Here is a 16585-nt window from a genome sequence, read left to right on the forward strand (position 1 = left end):
TTAGTCAATTCTCCGACTGTTAAAGGTAAGTATGTTACTAGTTGGAGGCAACGGGGGACGGGTTGCTTCCATCCTTATTCTATAAGTATAACTTATTTTAGAGTTCTCTCCCCCTGGAACAGATTTCATGTTCCAAATGAGGGAGGCTGTCGCTGTCTTGGTGTGTGGGGTTGCATCAAATTCCCCTTTTTTGCTCTGTTAAATTGCTGCACCAGTCCACACTTGACCGGTGGGGATCTCATTCTATTATGACTGTAACTGTTGGCTGCTCCTGGCATTCTCTAATCCCTGCTCTCCTCTCTCTGTCCCCCCCCCCCACACACATCCCTTGTGGTGTGGGGGGTTTGAGTTGTCAGCACCTGCCTGGTCGTCGGTCAGCCAACACTGGACCTGGTCGCGAGTCTCCCGGTCCTGTCCTACATCCACAAAAACCTATCGACACTGTATGACTATGTTTAGCCTGTGTTCTGCTCCTCTCTCTCACCAACCGTCTCTGGAGGAGGGGATCCCTCTCTGAATTGCTCCTCCCAAGGTTTCTTCAATTTTTTTTCTCCTGTTGAGAGTTTTTCCTTGTCTTCCTTGAGGGTTTAGGTTGGTTGAGGGGCAGTTCTATGGGCATATGTGAAGCCCTCTGTGACATGCTTGCGTGTAAAAAGGGCTATACAAATAAATTTGATTTGATTTGAATCTAGATATTTTTAGAGAACATTTTGTTTGACGGATAAATCAAAGAAAAAAAATTGAATGTTACTACTTTAACCTCAGAATTGGAAATTATTGGAATTTTTATATGGATTTTCTTAATATCTTCCACACTTAATTCTTTAAGTACATATCGATTTCTTACAGGGTTCGGGTAACAATATTGTAGAATAATATTTCTAATATCCCTTCTGGTGCATTTATTGTTACAAAATTCAGTTCATTCTAAGCAGAGCTGCCTCAGTTCCGGCAAGACTTTAGAGTACAATTTATTTTCTTTAACCATGGATCTTAAAGAGAGGGTTATGGCTTGAATAATTCTAATATAACTGTTAATCGTACTAAATTACTCAAGCAGAAAAAGTTTGGATTATCATCCAAAAAATTTGCAACAGCCCAAATCCCTTTATATTTCCATTCCTCTTAAAATCCAGAGGACAGGTGTTGTGCCTAAAAAGTGATTGCCGTCTCGCTCCCGCGCAGCCTGTCCAATATGCCTAAACCATCACCGACATCTCCTTTTATCTGTATCAGTAATAACACGGAAATACACAACTTTATGTCCGTGGTAATGTTGCAAAGGTATGTCAAACTTTAACGTTTCTTGAAACCGAGTAAATAAGTACTGTAATATTTAGAACCATACTGTAATATTATATAATATATAATAATATATGTACACCAAATGGATCATCAAACACTGTAGATGATAGAGAACAGGAGAGAAGATCTAGTCAAAGCTGGTCTCAGGAACATCTAGATTCTGGGCCAAGAAGTAAGGGTTTTCCCCTGTTCAGAAGAAAGTTTACATCACATTAGTGATAGTGTATCATTACGAGAAAACAAAAACATCAGAACAAATGTTCTCCTTGATGATGGAGATTAAATCTTACCATTGCTGAGATTTGTTGTAATGTTAGGGTCCTGGATCGTGTGATATATGGGTTCCATACTAATAACTGGAATTAGAAGTAAAATAGAAAAAAACACAAATGTATTTTATATACAGAAAAGAGTGAAGAAAGCTAGTTAATGTAGTATGGAGACATTCTATAAAGGAAAGACAAAAAAAATAAAAAAATAAACGACCTTCCTGTGCACCAGCTAGATTGTAGACAGAATGTTCTTTAGGACTTGAAAAACCTGGTGAAAGGGAAACTTTTTTATCTATAAAAGTAAAGACAGAGCCTATAAAGAATTCAGTAAAGAAAGAAATAACTTCTGTCACACTCACAAGATTCATCCTTTGGTTGTTGCGTCACATCTGATATTTCTGCATAGACGTGGTCTAACCGTCTATCTCTGTCACCCTCTAGTTACACATTGAGAGAACATGAGACCATAAATACCAGCTCCAGCTATCCCAGGGGGATTTGTACAGACATATTACTTTATTGAGTTAACACTTTTGTCCAGAGGGATTTACAAATTGTGCATAATATTTGCAGGGGGGTGTAAGGCTTACACAGATTACTTTCAGATTGCAAGACAGATTTCCGGATTTCTTTTGACTGAACTGGCTTTGAAATCCTAATAGCATGTGTACAAAGCACTTTATAATATAAATAACTCCTTGTCAGAGTGAGCCATCCAGATTTTGATGTGGAGATTTATGTGGTCTGGGAGACACCCTTGTCCCCTCCTTTTACATGTTAGACTGGAGGTCCATTAACCTGGTTAATGGACCACACCCCCCAGCTCAGGAGTTTTAAGAGCGGATTGGAGACAAAGATGAAAAAATAAGAACAGATATTGGGACAACCAGGAAAGAGTGTGCGGCCCTTGGGGGTGAGCTTATCTGGAGTTCGCGAAGCATCAACATATGAACGAACAAACGAGAAAAGAGCAACACGTGACAAACAAACAAACGAGAAAAGAGCAACAGGTGACGAACGAACAAACGAGAAAAGAGCAACAGGTTACAGACGAACAAGGAACCCGCACAGACGACCCCCCCCGCTGCTACTGCCTCCCATAGTGACACGTAAACTTCCCTTCTTGGGATCGATTGTAGGCCTATGGTCTAGAGACATTTGGGACTACTACTATTGTACTACAGCGGTCATGCCATTACTTTTAAATCTTGTTTTTAACCCAAGATGTATTAGATAGGAATGAAATACTTAAAGCTATTCTGTGCTGGTGCCCTCTTTTTAACAGTGGAAAGTTAATCTATTTGGTATCAACAAGAACCTCACACGTTGTGTGACATATGCTACAAGCAATTCAGTTTTCAAACTGTTACCATGGCATTGTGAAAGCATTGAAAATGTTTGTTAATGTTTGTGTTCCACCTGGTTCCATTGGTAAATAATTACTCATTTCTGATTTTAGGTCCAAGTGATCATCAACTGAGCAAGAAAGACAAGAATGGTCTTAAAGATGATTTAACTCGAGCTGAAATAATTGAATATTGGCAAACAGAAAGAGTCCATAAAATAAACTATTATTGATGATCACTGTACCAGGGGCGCCGCCAGGAATTTTGGGCCCCATGACAAAATAAATCTAATTGGGCCCCCTGTCGGAGAAATTAAGAATGTGATGTTTTATACTGAGCAATACAGATGCTTAGCATTCTTTGTCAGCAGATAACAGATGCTGTGGCATTTACATTACATTTAGTCATTTAGCAGACGCTCTTATCCAGAGCGACTTATAGTAAGTACAGGGACAGTCCCCCCGAGGCAAGTAGGGTGAAGTGCCTTGCCCAAGGACACAACGTCATGTGCACTGGCCGGGAATCGAACTGGCAACCTTCAGATTACTAGCCCGATGCTCTATCGGCTCAGCCACCTGACTCCCTTGAGAAATTATCTTAACACCCCCTCTGCGCCGCTGTTATCACCACATCTCTAGGACCTAACTGTCCCATCAAAAGCTGTACATAACTCTAATTAAAGGCTTGCAACTGTCTTGCTTCTTGTAGTTCAATACTAACACAATATTTACCGCAATTTTTTTATTTATAAGATGAACACTGCAGCTTATGCCTTTGCTTTGTGTCCAGAAGGAGGATGCGTGGGCTGGGAGACACTCCTGCCTCCACCTCCTACATGCTAGACTGGAGTTGCTGGGAGAAGTCTTGATGGTTCTCACACCTCATAGTGTGACTTGTTGTTGCATTGGTTGTCATATCTGCAGTACCGCCGCTCCCATAACGTGCACTACGCGCTGTGCGTAGGGCACCAAGTCCTGAGGGGGCACCAAAAAACTGCCAACTAAAAAATCATCATAGTACTAATAATTATAATGCCGATATTATATCAGTATATAAATATTAGGCACCTTTTAGGCATGTATATCACAAAACAGGCAGAACAAGAGATATATTTAATTGCTTAAAAAAAGTTGGTGCCCCCCCCCCCCCCCCCCCCCAAAAAATAAAATAAAAATAAAAACAAAAACAAATACACACTCAACTTCCCAGTGGCCTGACGAACTTTGACAGAAGGGTCATCTTTTCGAAAATGGCATCAAAAGTGTCAGGGGCAGAAATAAGAAAGAGAAAGAAACTGCGAAATGAGGCCCGTGCATCACTTTCAGGTAAGTCCATGTTTAATCATTGTTAAATACGGGAAATGTGCTGCTAATTTAATGGTTAGCCTATGCATACACCTCGAACTAGCTGACGTTATGCTTAGGGCACCAAAATGGCTAGCAGCGGCACTGCATATCTGGATGAGTAAGGGTCACGATGTGTGCAATTCCAGCATACTTGGTTAATTCTCATTTTTGTCAGTACAAAGTGCACAGCTTGCACAAGCACCTGCCAAAGTACTGATTCAGTGCAACATCGTGTTCTGTGCCATCTTTCAATCACACTTAAAGAAAAATACATTACATTTTCCACCACTGGAGATTTTTATTCTCCATCAAACAAATGAAAATACAAAACTGTACTATCTTATTTAACGCACAGACGCTAGACACATGTTTAGCTTGTTGTTGTTTACCTGCTTTCTGAGCCCAGCGTCTCCTAATGAGGAACCCCACCAGCAACAGAACCAGCACCAGTCCTCCAGCGGCTACACCCACAAGCAGCTGCGAATGACCTGAGACAGGATATGACAGAGAAAGATAGGAAGTAGAAAGTGACTGAAAGGGAAAGTGACTGAAAAGATCCTCACTTTAGTAAGAGACTTTATAATTAGCTGAATGGAACAATACTGTATGTAGAGTTGACATTTTCAAGCACACAGATCACTCCATAATGACCTCAGAGATGGAGATAAGCAGACATGAAAAATAGTAGATATCCTGTTCATCAAATAGTGTCAGGGTGTGAGGTGGGGTAGGACCCAAATGCAAGGGAGTACGCAGCCATTTTGAAAACAAAGGGTTTATTCTCGAAAAGCCAGGGAAACAGATAGGGTACTCAAGGAACAGGGGTAGTAATGACAAGACAAAGACTGGGCACAAAACAGAAACCTAAATACACAGAACCAAACGACACACAGGTGGACACAATGACGCTAACGAGACACAGGTGAAGACAATGACAGGGAAACACTAGGACAGGGAAACACTAGGACAGGGCAAAACCAAAAACAACAGGGGGGCCCGGCTGTGGCTGTGACAAATAGTTAGCTCAGTAGTAAAGCTTACCTTCACCACCACCATCATCATCTTCTTCTTCTTCATGTTTGTTGTCAACGTTGGTATTGCATCAAGAGAACAGTATAAGATCAATACTTGTTCCACATTGACAATGCACATTGATCAGCTAAAGAATAGATGCAAGGAACACTTAAACTGAACAATTTTGGGCTGCAAGGATGTGGATCGAATTACATGTAGGCATTTTGTGGGAAAAGTCATACTTCACCATTATACATACAGAACAGTCAAATGACACAGAGAATAACCTGCATGGCAGTTTGAACCATCCTTTCTATTGAAGCTTCATATAGCAGTTATCTAGAACAGGGTCTAACATGTTACTTGCAAGAGAAACTAAAGAGGATCACTCCTTAGAGAGAGACTTCATAGTTAGAAAAATGCAAGAATACTGTATGTAGAGTTGACATTTTGTACATATCACTCCATAATGACCTCAGAGAAATAGTAGATATCCTGTTCATCAAAGAGTTGAAGGACAAATGTCCAGCCATGTTCAGCCACTGACACTGTCCTCGTTGTCACTGTCAATCAAATCAAAACTCGTATTTCCATAAACAGGATGACGTTCTACCCCTTCTACAACTTACATTGTCCCTTCTCAATGGTAATAAGTGGGCAATTCTACGAAACTTATTTCCTACTCCATTAAACAAATAATCAACAAGGTTACGTGACATTAACATTTGGAGAAACTGAACTGTGTTCTTAACTCTTGTGGTTGGGTTCTTAGTGGTGTGAGGGGTCATGGTGATACCTGAAAAGAGGTATCATACAGCACCTTTTTACATAGGCAGGGCCAGCCCTGACGGTATTGGAGCTCTAGGCAACATTTTAGATTAAACAGCAGTGGTGTAAACTAACTGAAACAAACGTAATGTTGTCATGGTAATGTGGTTTGGTTTGCGTCAGTCATATCTTTCGCCTGCTATGAGGGGGGAAAAAATGCAAAAAGTCTGACCCGTAGTAAGTATTAGTATTGTTTCTGGGTTCTGAATGCAAATTGAATACAACATGCATGTGTGTTTTAAACTCGAAAATACTGTATGTAGAGTTGACATTTTCATGCACACAGATCACTCCATAATGACCTCAGAGATGGAGATAAGCAGACATGACAAATAGTAGATATCCTGTTCATCAAATAGTTGAAGGACGAATGTGGAGACTTACTCTTTTCCTCGTTCTTGTTTTCTTTTTCATTTCCATCCTCCGTATTGTTCTTTTTTTTCTTGTTCTTCTCATCCTTCTTTGTGGCCTCACTCTCTTCACCCACTGACACTGTCCTTGTTGTCACTGTCAATCAAATATAAACTCGTATTTCCATAAACAATGACAGTCTGCCCCATGTGAATGATTTGCGCCTTCTACAACGTACATTGTCTCCTACTCCAAGAAACAAAGAATCAACAAGTTTATGTGACATTAACATCTGGAGAAACTGACCTGTGTTGTTAACTCTTGTGGTTGGGTTCTTAGTGGTGTGAGGGGTCATGGTGATACCTGAAAAGAGGTATCATACAGCACCTTTTTACATAGGCAGGGCCAGCCCTGACGGTATTGGAGCTCTAGGCAACATTTTAGATTAAACAGCAGTGGTGTTAACTAAGTGAAACAAACGTAATGTTGTCATGGTAATGTGGTTTGGTTTGCGTCAGTCATATCTTTCGCCTGCTATGAGGGGGGAAAAAATGCAAAAAGTCTGACCCGTAGTAAGTATTAGTATTGTTTCTGGGTTCTGAATGCAAATTGAATACAACATGCATGTGTGTTTTAAACTCGAAAATACTGTATGTAGAGTTGACATTTTCATGCACACAGATCACTCCATAATGACCTCAGAGATGGAGATAAGCAGACATGACAAATAGTAGATATCCTGTTCATCAAATAGTTGAAGGACGAATGTGGAGACTTACTCTTTTCCTCGTTCTTGTTTTCTTTTTCATTTCCATCCTCCGTATTGTTCTTTTCATTCTTGTTCTTCTCATCCTTCTTTGTGGCCTCACTCTCTTCACCCACTGACACTGTCCTTGTTGTCACTGTCAATCAAATATAAACTCGTATTTCCATAAACAATGACAGTCTGCCCCATGTGAATGATTTGCGCCTTCTACAACGTACATTGTCTCCTACTCCAAGAAACAAAGAATCAACAAGTTTATGTGACATTAACATCTGGAGAAACTGACCTGTGTTCTTAACTCTTGTGGTTGGGTTCTTAGTGGTGTGAGGGGTCATGTTGATACCTGAAAAGAGGTATCATACAGCACCTTTTTACATAGGCAGGGCCAGCCCTGACAGTATTGGAGCTCTAGGTAACATTTTAGATTATACCCCCCCCCTCCAATATGTACATAAGCCTAAAATGTAAAACACAATTTCTGCAAGAAATTAAACATTGTAACATCTTGGAGGATTGCACGTAATATCCTGCATGCGATCATTAGATTGGCCAAGTTTCCCGTCATGAAAACAGACCATCTTTTGTATTGCAGCTGTCAAGAACGCCTGAGACACTTCACATGAGAGGGTGCCCATTTCCAGGTGTGCACTGGAGCAGTAGCAGGCATGCTATGCTGCTGCTGGCAAATCTTACACTGACTAAAGGCAGCTTCTATCTGCACATCTAGAGTGGGCCACCAGAACAGACTACTGGCCAGGGTTTTCATTTTTACTATCCCCCAGTGGTACTCATGTAATTCTAACAATACGTATTGCCACACGTAACCCCCACAATACATAAACATCCTTGATAGTAAGCTCAAACCTTCTCTGTAGATACGGCTTCAGTGCCTCATCGTGTACATGTTTTGGCCAACCTGACATTACTACATGCATAACCACTTTTAACACCAGATATTTCTCAGTTTCCTTTGCCATCTCTCTAGCTGTGATAAAGTCATGAAGACAAGAAACTCTGTACACTGGATTTGATACAACCTCTTCACCAGATCTCACAGGTTACCTAGATAAAGCATATTTGCATCTCCATGCTGCTCAGATCTTTTGTACTGGATCCCATATGTAGAATGCTGCTAGAATCAGCGCCCATTTTTGCATTCTCGTGGCTGCCAGGGTAGGCACACCTGTTTTAGGCCCTAGAATATTGAGCAAAGGTTTATGATCTGTGATTAGAAGGAACTTCCTACCATACAGGAACTTCTTAACTCCAAATATCAGGCCTAATGCCTCGTTCTAAATTTTTGAGTAATTTTGTTCTGTTTTTGTCAAACTTTGTGAGGCGAACCCTATTGGTCTCTCGCGTCCATCTTTCATTTGATGAGAAATCACAGCTCCCACTCCATATGGTGAAGCATCACATGCCAAGATGAAGGGAAACTCAGGGTCATAATGAACCAACACTTGATTAGACTGTAGGGACTTCTTAGAATCATCAAATGCTCTCTGACCATTCCCATGGAGCATTTTTGTGCAGAAGACCCGTCATCGGCTCAATCACATTTCATTAACAATTTCTATTTATAATTTTTTAACACAAACCTTCTTGGGTGTTTACAAACACCACAGAACTAAACAAGACCACACCTTATTGAGAGACTTTCAGTCTCTTATGTAAACTGAAAATGAGTCTCAGTGACACTCTTTTCAGTTAGCTAAACTGAGAAAATATGTGAAATAGATCACATTCTATTAGAATATAGAGATGGAGGGGGGTGGAAGTTACTGTATTTTTGGTACAGTCGCACAAACGCAAAACAAGACAAAGCAACTTGGTTTCATGTTGCCATAGTAACGTGGTTAGGTTTGCGTCACTCAAGGCCCACACGGTTTCATCTGCTACGAGTGAGGCTCTTAGTTAGCATTAGTATTGTTTCTGGGTTCCGGGTGCAAGGTGAATACACCATTCTTGTGTGTTAGACATTTTTAAGTCTTTCATCAGTAGGAAACTGGGTTTGGCTCAGTTGTAGAGCATTTGACTACTGATCAAGAAGTCACAAGATCAACTCCCCTGTGCATTACCTTGAGTAAGTTTCTGCTCAATGAATACATGATGTATTAGTAGAAAAGAGAAGGTAATAATGCTGTTTACTGTAAATCTATCACATGCTTCAAGAACAATACTGTACTTGGAGTTGGTGGACTTTTATGACCACATGTTCTCTTCTGATCTTCTTCTGGGACTGTTTCTGTGATGTTGAGATGACATGAAACAACACATCAGCTGACCTGTATTCTGAGGCCACAACAGAGCAGGTTCCTGGTGTATCTCTACCACACTGTCTACTGGCTCTCAGAGACTCACCTGGTGTCACTGTCAGATTCACCACTGGTTCACCGTTGCAGTAGTACACCCCACTGTCTGAGGAAATCACTTTCAAAATATTCAGTGATTTGTCTGCCCCTGAACTAAAACGTTTGCCTGGGTCATGAATGTGTTTGTCCTCGCTGTCCTGTCCTCTTCTCACAGTCAGAATGTCAACTCTTCCTCCATCTTTGTCTCTGCTCCATGTTACATCACCTTCAGAGTGGCCACAACTCAGCGTGGCGGTGTTCTTCGGCTGGACAGTTTGACAGGTCATCTCTGTCATGACAAACATGGATGGATAAAGTATAACTGCTGTTGTCTCAGAATGTGACTAGATGCAGGAAGCCTTACTTCACTGTGTACATCCTACAGCTCAGGCTCCAGAACCTTCTGAATTACAATTGTACTAGAAATATCCATATCCGACAGGGAGTCAGGTGGCTGAGCGAGAAACGGGCTAGTAATCAGAAGGTCGCTGGTTTGGTTTCCGGCCGTGTCAAATGACGTTGTGTCCTTGGGCAAGGCACTTCACCCTACTTGCCTCGGGGGGAATGTCCCTGTACTTACTGTAAGTCGCTCTTGATAAGAGCGTCTGCTAAATGACTAAATGTAAATATCCACTACACATCAGAAAATATCATTCTTTGGACAAGCTTTTGAAAAACAACACAAAAATATACAGGAAAAGTAAAGAGACTGCTGAAAATGTCCATGAAATCTAAAACAATATACACTATGATTTAAAGTATCTACAATACATTCACCACAATATAAAATGACTTTCTCAGTCTTCCACTCAGCAAGACACCGTAGAGAAGCAATGTGAAATGAGCTCACCTGCGTAGTTCTTGCAGATCAAGACAGAGACTAGGAGGCAGAAGTAAGTGGTCATTGTTCTTCTCTGATCTGTCTGGTCTGAGGTGAAGCTGAGACAGCAGTTGCAATTATTTTTAAAAGGGAAGTGAGCTGACGTAGCCCAAAAGTTAGCACACACACAGACTCACATACAGATCAACACAGTCAACACACAGAGCCACGACTCTGGAGGTCGAGAAGTTACTTCTTGCACTCAATCAACATGCATCTGTATAAAGTATGTTATTTGTGCTAGTGTGTGTGTGTGCCTGATAGACTGCATGCACAGAAGTGTTAGTGTAGATGTAGGAAATTTCATCCATAAAGAAACCCTTTTGTGAGAAACAGATTCAAATGGTTGATCCAGTGTTGTCTATCAGCACTGCTCATCTTTTGAATGAAAAGCTGGCTTGCTTACTAACAGAAAGACAATATGAAGTGGATACTTTATTTTCTTTATCAGTGAATTTTGCTATGCTAATGAATTAACATGTTTACTTATAATTAATGGGGGTGCACAGTAATATCTCTAAATCAAACTGTGAAACAGTTTTACCCCAGTGCACAAACTCCATTTAAAATTCACACCGAATCAACAGTAACCAACATCTTAATAACCGGCTGAATCATGGACACAGCACTCCATTAATTGTATAACTGAAAATGGCCGGGTCTACCAGATTAAACGAATCTGGGAAACCCAGCCAATGTCTTACCCTAAAATGTAAGCAACGCCTGTACATTTTCAATATCATTAATACATATCAATGAATAATAAAATAATAGGAACATTCTATTTAGTCCAAGCTGTAGGCCCATGCAATCTCAGTTCAAAGTTGTTGCCTCATGTAAATATGTAGATGACAGAGTTCCAACATACACATAACTACATGACACATACTTACAGTACCTCTAACACCTTTCCAAATGCACAAGTCAGATCCAAGAGGACCAGTAAGAGTTTACGCCAGGTGAATGATGATCCAGATGGACAGATAACAAGATGAAATGATAAACACTGAAGACATTCAGATATTGTTTCCATCACATATTTTTATAATCGTGTATTGTATCGTTTTTGAACCAGAAATGTCATAGCAAACTTTCAATCCTTTTGCCATGGTCAATGATAGAGACTGAATCTTCCCATCTATGTGTTTTATGGTTTTAGGATCCTGGAATGAGAACACACACAGATATAGTATACTGAAATTTGTAGGTATAGCTTCTAACATTATACATGTATACATACACATAGAATACATGAATATAATAAGTAGGCTATGCCTTCTCTCTCAGTAGCCTACCTTGTTTACTGGCCAGACAGAACGTGTGTTCTTCAGGGCATGTAGCGTCTGACCAAACTAAAAGATAAGAAAACACAGGGAGAGATATATTAAGGACATCTTGCATACTGTACATGCCATTTTTGTGTTTGCTGACTGTTCACTAACAGTCAGACTCAGCGATTGGGATACAGGCTCACATGATTGATAGAAATGCTTCAGTAAAATTCCTCTATTCATCCTAATGATCAGAACTGCCTAAAAGGCAAGGAAGAGAGAGACACAGGAAAGGGTGATCCTGCCACCCTCAGAAAGAGAGTAAAGACAGAGCAGTCAGTCAGCAGCACTGATCACCAACTTCCTGTGTGGTCTGCACCATGACCTAGATGGAGCAGAGCATGAGTGACAAAAGGAGAATATCACAATCATCTAACAGATGGAGGAGACAGATTACTTACTCTGATTATATTTCTCATCCTTCACTTTCTTCTTTTCCTCCTTGTTGTCTTAATTTTTTATTTCCATCCCTCTTAATCTTTTCATTCTTCTTGTTCTTCTCACCCTTATGTTTATTCTCATATTTCTTTGTGGCCTCACTCTCTTCACCCACTGACACTGTGCTTGCTGTCAATGTTAATCAAATCGAAACTCTTATTTTCATAAACAAGGAGGGCCTGCTACATGTGAGCCGAGTGCTGTTGCCCCTTCCACAACTTTTACTTTCACATAAGAAATCTAATCCATAATGACCTCAGAGATGTAGATGAGCAGACATGACAAATAGTCGATATCATGTTCATCAAATAGTATGAATCACACATCGAATGTGGAGACTTACTCTGTCTTCTCATTCTTCACTTCCGTCTTTTCCTCCTTATTCTTCTTGTTCTTCTCATCCTTCTTATGTTTATTCTTGTCCTTTCTTTGAGGACACTGTCCTCTTTATCACTGTCAATCATTTTACATTAAGTCATTTAGCAGACGCTCTTATCCAGAGCGACTTACAGTAAGTACATTGACATTCCCCCGAGGCAAGTAGGGTGAAGTGCCTTGCCCAAGGACACAACGTAATTTTGCACGTTCGGGAATCGAACCGGCAACCTTCTGATTACAAGCCCGATTCCCTAACCACTCAGCCACCTGACTCCCTCAGGCGATCCAGAGAAGACACGTGCTGTACGTGAGATGGATCCGCCACACAACGTCAGTGAGCTCAGGAGCTTTCTGGGCATGGTGAATCAACTAGGCATGTTTGTGCCCAACCTAGCTGAAAAAGATAAATCTCTCAGAGACCTGCTGTCCAAAAAGAACATGTGGTATTTGGGGCCCTGATCAGCAGAGGGCATTCACCAGCCTCAAACAAGAGTTGGCGTCCACTCCGGTCCTGCAGTTGTATGACCCAAACAAAGAACTTACAATCTCAGCCGATGCCTCGTCGTATGGGCTGGGCAGTGTGCTCCTGCAGAACTGCCAGGGGACCTGGGTGCCGGTGGCATATGCGTCCAGGGCGCTCACAAGCACGGAGCAGCGCTATGCACAAGTGGAGAAAGAAGCACTGGCCCTGACTGGTACTGCATCGAGGGCTGGCCAGATCGCAGCAGACTGGATGTGCTAGTAAGATTCCACTTCTGATGCCATGTCGTGTTGGGTTCTTAAGATATAGAATAAAGAAGCAGCAGGGTAGATTCACATGGCTTTACTTTATTCACTGCCGGAACTCTTCCCGCTGCTGCCCCCTAGTGCCCAGACAGTGTCACACTATTATAGATCACACCACAATCATTTGTCTATGCTGCATGTAATCAGTCCGAATCAGTCCCCTGGAGAAATCACTACTGATCCTCTTGGTAATGATTACATGGGTATACAGCTTTGACTAAATCATGTGCGAATTTAAATTTCATTAAGACATTCTGATCATGACATTTATGTACATTTTAATTATTATAACAACATTTGATCGATTCATTTGTGTTGGTAATGTTGAAAATATATTGCAGTTGTATGTTTTATAGAAAACATTTTCAGTATACAATTAATTAAAAGGTTCTAATTTTGCACTTTGCGTATACTTGACTGTGTGTGGTGTTTTTGAGCTGATGTTGAATGAAATAAACAGCAGAGCTGATTTGCTGTGCCTTTGATGATGAAGGGTAGTGAGTTGTCAGGTTTCTTTGACACTGAATGAGAAGTAGTTCCTTGTAAAGAGCCTGAAGAGTGTGTGTGTGTGTGTGTGTGTGTGTGTGTGTGTGTGCGTGCGTGCGTGCGTGCGTTCAGAATGAATGAGTGTTCAGAATGAACACACACGTGACAACAATAGAGAGGAAACGAGGAAGAGAGGAGGGATGGCAGAAACTTCCAGACAGGAAACACACCCTGTCTGCCTCCAGTTAATTCCACATGGAGGGATGAAAACGATCCACATTCATACACAAAAGTCCAATCAGCTAACACAGTTCATTTGGAGTGGGCAAAAAATACATTTTCAAGCACATTTTCAGGTAACAACCATGTATCATATAATTTATTTTTTAGTTCCTTCAAGTAATGGTGGTTGCAATGTCTAGCATGCACACACACACACACACAAACACAAACACAAAGGTAGGCACACCTGCAGGTTGATTGACTACATCATTAACCACCCAACCTGCAGAGACCCTATCTGAAGAATTGTTGTGTAAAATCTTCTAATTTTCTGTAAAGTCTTCAAACAATCTTCAAAGTTCAAAAACAGCACTGGAACTCAACAAAGTTTGATGCAAAATGTGTATTGGTTTTTAAGGTGACAATTGGTTTTTAAGCTCACAAACGTGAGCTGATCCCAGGATCAGACTGGTCTTCTACCCTCGGGACATGCACTTATATACTATGTATTTGGCATCTATTATCTTGTGTTATTTTACTATTGGTAATTTCAGATGGTCACAGATATTACGCGTCACACAATTGGTCCATTGTCCTGGGGGTTACAGATTACAAATACGAAGTTGCGTCGGCACCCTTGCTTGACCTTACGTAACTTTGGAGATGTACAGTTGTCAACTAGATGTCCGCACACCAGCTTTCTCTTAGAACTGATTCTGTATCTTGATTTGATTAAGACTAGGGTGCTAACGCCTTTCCACAAAGGAATTCCTCCTTACTTAGGGCTAGTGCTGACCATAGACTGGCAGCTCCAGATAAGAATCTTGGCGTAGGGCAATACACGTGCAACTAGATTTATAGCTGGGGCCTCTAGAGGCCTGCGAAGGGAGATGCACATCTACAACTAATCTTCTCCCACACTCCTCAGCTCTTGACACCCAGATCTCTCACTTAAGCTCACTTATCTATCGTTTAGAGGTAATAACAATCAGTCAACAGCTATTCATATGGTTTACAGTAATAGAGAAAATACTAAAAAGATGAAAGAGAGTTTCATATTAAATCAGATAAATCCATAATCATAACCCTCTTCATAATTTCAACAGTGTGATGTCAATTTCCACATCAGAATTGTGTCTCTGTGTGTGTGTGTCTGTGCATGTGCGCTAAGGTTCCTGGTTACAAAATAACAACCCAACTGCTGTCTCAGCTTCACCTCAGACCAGACAGATCAGAGAGTCACGATGACCACTTACTTCTGCCTCCTAGTCTCTGTCTTGGTCTGCAAGAACTATGCAGGTAAGCTCATTTCACATTATGTTTACGGTGTCTTGCTGAGTGGAAGACTTTGAGAAACGAATTTCATATAATATTTAATGCCATTTTTTTTATTTTATGAAATATTCAAACAGTCTCTTTACTTTCCTTGAATCTATTTGTGTTGGTATATCAAAAGCTCATCCAAATAATTATATTTTCTGATGTTCAGTGGATGTGGATTCTAGTCCAACTGTAACAGAAGGTTCGGAGGCTGAGCTGTATGATGTATGATGTACACAGTGAAGTAAGGCTTCCTGCATCTAGTCACATTCTGAGACAACAGCAGTTATACTTTATCCATCCATGTTTGTCATGACAGAGATGACCTGTCAAACTGTCCAGCAGAAGAACACCGCCACGCTGAGTTGTGGCCACTCTGAAGGAAATGTAACATGGAGCAGAGACCAAGATGGAGGAAGAGTTGACATTCTGACTGTGAGAAAAGGACAGGACAGCGAGGACAAACACATTCATGACCCAGGCAAACATTTTAGTTCAGGGGCAGACAAATCACTGAATATTTTGAAAGTGAATTCCTCAGACAGTGGGGTGTACTACTGCAACGGTGAACCAGTGGTGAATCTGACAGTGACACCAGGTGAGTCTCTGAGAGCCAGTAGACAGTGTGGTAGAGATACACCAGGAACCTGCACTGTTGTGGCCTCAGAATACAGGTCAGCTGATGTGTTGTTTCATGTCATCTCAACATCACAGAAACAGTCCCAGAAGAAGATCAAAAGAGAAAATGTGGTCCTAAAAGTCCTAAAAACAGTATTAGTACAGTTTGTTCTGGAAGCATCGGATAGATTTTAAGTTACCAGCATTCCTAGCCTCTCTATTGTTTGCTACAAATACAAAAATCATTTAGCTTTTGGTCAAAGCAGTGCACAGGGGGAGAGAAACCTGTGACTTCTTGATCTGCAGTCTACTACGGGTCTGACTTTTTGCATTTTTTTCCCCCTCATTGCAGGTGAAAGATATGAGTGAAGCAAACCAAACCACATTACCATGACAACACAACATTACGTTAGTTTCAGTTAGTTTACACCACTGCTGTTGGTCTTGTTTTGTGTTTGCGTGACAGTGACGAAAATACAGTAGCTTCCACCACCCTCACAGCCCCCTTTCCCTCTCTCTGTCTGTCTGGGTTCAATTTTAATGTGAT

At 41.0% G+C, this 16585-nt stretch overlaps 2 protein-coding genes across 3 annotated transcripts in view; one reads left to right on the plus strand and one right to left on the minus strand.

The window, feature by feature from the left end:
• The window catches only part of LOC136962113 (uncharacterized), a 77463-nt gene that overhangs the window by 46651 nt on the left and 14227 nt on the right, over positions 1-16585 (minus strand). The window lies entirely within an intron of this gene.
• Positions 1-16585, plus strand: part of LOC136962111 (microtubule-associated protein 1B-like) — a 56789-nt gene that overhangs the window by 31110 nt on the left and 9094 nt on the right. The gene's annotated exons all lie outside the window — the stretch shown is intronic.

This window comes from Osmerus mordax, chromosome 18 (assembly GCF_038355195.1).
Source record: "Osmerus mordax isolate fOsmMor3 chromosome 18, fOsmMor3.pri, whole genome shotgun sequence".
Taxonomy (NCBI): Eukaryota; Metazoa; Chordata; class Actinopteri; order Osmeriformes; family Osmeridae; genus Osmerus; species Osmerus mordax.